Genomic DNA, 2385 nt, shown 5'->3' with positions numbered 1-2385 from the left:
TTTACCCCTTCAAAGTGAGAGGCAGATGCTCTCCCCGGACTGACCTCTCTGTGTGTGAACAGACTCTACAACTCCTCCCTCTGTACAGTAACATCCTGACACACTGGATGGACTGAAGGATGTGTTCCCCCTCCTTTTTTGTCATTAAACACAAGTCTTTTTCAAATATGCTTCACTGTTTAGGGTTTGTCCCACATGTCCCACAGTTGGGACTGAGTATTTAACCTTCATACCTTTTTGAGTTAAATGCAACCAAAGCGTCAGGTATCAAAAGATGGCATCAGATTCTGAAGCTCAGTCTAAAATCACTGCCTTCTTAACTCATTTGCAACTCTCTAAATCAGGAATACTCAACTTGCTTTGCCTGCAGGCCACTTGCAAAATGACAGGAGGCCAGGGACCCGTTATTAAACAAGCATTAATAATGAATATATAAATAATCAGCCCGGACCTCCCCAACAAGCTCTGTTTTGATTATTTTTGTAAAGCACTTAGGCATTTTATTGTGCAAGAAAAGAGAGTGTAAATCAATTTATTTTCATTGTGAATTAGAAAATAGGCGATGGGCCACCCAGCACCCTATCTGATCTACAGGAAGTAAGTTCAGTATCATTGCCCTATACACCTATCAGCCAAAAATGCAGTGTTATGCTGGGGAACTTTTGATCCAGAAATTCATGAGGATGCCACTTGACGCGCTCGACACACCTGAACACCTCTACAGATCAGGAAGCTCTCCTCATGGCTGCAGAACTCCCTGATGGCAGCAGAATGCACCATGCCACACTGTAGAAACTGCTCAGGAATGGCCCAAGGAACGTGACAAAAAGCTGAAGGCATCGACCTGGCCTTCAAATTCCCCAGATCCAAATCTGATATAGCATCCATGGGGTGTGCTGGTACCTCAGAGGTACCCCTAATCCACAGTGGGGCCTCCCTGTATCGAACTTGTCTCGGCTTCGGATCATTTGAGACCTGTCACTTGTGAGGTGGGCTACCAGCACGTCCCAAGATGCTCAGTCAGATTGGGGTGTGGGTGATTTGGAGGCCAGGTTGACACCTTGAGCTTTTTGTCACGTTCCTCAGGCCATTCCTCAGCAGTTTTTGTGGTGTGGCATGGCGCATTTTTCTGCTGGGACGGGTCACTGCCATCAGGGAGTACTGTGCAGTGAGTAGTTGTCCCATCCTTTCATAAAGCAGTGTAAATGCCATGGACCCTACCTTTCTTTGACTATATATATCCAGGTGAAACTGAATATTTGGTCATTTTAGACCGCATTTTATTACGCAGAGTTCTTGTATGGTGGCTTGTGATAACATGAGTTGGTACTTGGGTGTGTTAGTATTGCACTTTCATAACGTTTTGGGGTCCTGTGAGAGACAGACGAGAAAGAAAAAGTCAAAATCAAAACAGAAGAGGCCTGAGGTCCTGAGTTTTAGCTCCTAGTTTAGGTCAGATTCCAAAAAAGCTGGATCCTGTACTTCCCAAAATGCAATCTGATAGCATCCATGTTAATGTTTTTTTCTTACTTGCTCTTATACAGATAGTTTTGTTTATTGGCAGTTTTAGAATAACGATTTGACGTGCCTTAGGAAAACAAGCCTGTTTTATCCCCCTTACTCTCAAACTTGCAGCAAACTGCACAACACATAGTTGGAGTTTCACCCACATCCCTCTGACACCACCCAACTAAACTCCTGTTTCCAGGTTGATTAAAATGCTTGTTGCGTTTCAGCTCGTAAACTTTGTCTCTACCTGCGGCCATTTTCTTGACGGTGCCCAATGGTGCTGCGTATGTACTTCTCTCTACAGTGAACGAATCAAGATGGCTTACTTCCTAACTATTTCCATCATCAGCTCCAGGAAAAACAATGTGTTTAATTCTTTTTTTACCACTTACAACTGTCCCTGACTGACAGATGCCCATTGAATTTGATAACTCAAGACAAAACACAGCTAATTTTCTTAAAATTACCAAATCCCCAGAGCCACAGGAGACAACTGTGTCCTTAAGATGCTAACAGTGAAATGATCTTGTATAAAAAAAGGTGTATTTTGTTAAATGAAAAAGTAAATATTCCTCAAGCTAAGACACTGAAAGCAGGATTTTAACACCAAAACTCTTGCACCAAAATGATCCTCAGCCTTATTCATATTAGATGTGCTGTTTGCACTATCATCACAAGACATTAACTGCCTACTAGGTCAACTAGTTACAGCAGTAACACCAGATGGAGACATTTTTCAGCTCCATCTAACCGGCCTCTGAATACCCATATCAAATCTGCCCATGCAGCAGGACCATCTGTAATATGACATTGTCCCTGAAGTGATAACTGGGATTGAATATAATTCATCCTGCTATGCAGTGAGCCAGGATTACT

General features: G+C 42.9%; 1 protein-coding gene across 1 annotated transcript in view; it reads left to right on the top strand.

The window, feature by feature from the left end:
* cpsf2 (cleavage and polyadenylation specific factor 2) overlaps positions 1 to 166 on the top strand; it is a 16392-nt gene extending 16226 nt beyond the window's left edge. The window contains exon 15 of the mRNA XM_033647821.2: positions 1 to 166. This exon is cut by the window's left edge and continues 328 nt beyond it. The gene's annotated coding sequence lies outside the window, so the exon portion shown is untranslated.
* Positions 167 to 2385: the final 2219 nt, after the last annotated feature.

This window comes from Epinephelus lanceolatus, chromosome 13 (genome assembly GCF_041903045.1).
Source record: "Epinephelus lanceolatus isolate andai-2023 chromosome 13, ASM4190304v1, whole genome shotgun sequence".
Classification (NCBI taxonomy): domain Eukaryota; kingdom Metazoa; phylum Chordata; class Actinopteri; order Perciformes; family Serranidae; genus Epinephelus; species Epinephelus lanceolatus.
Note: the sequence above shows the minus strand (reverse complement) of the source record. Positions and strands in the feature narration are given on the sequence as shown.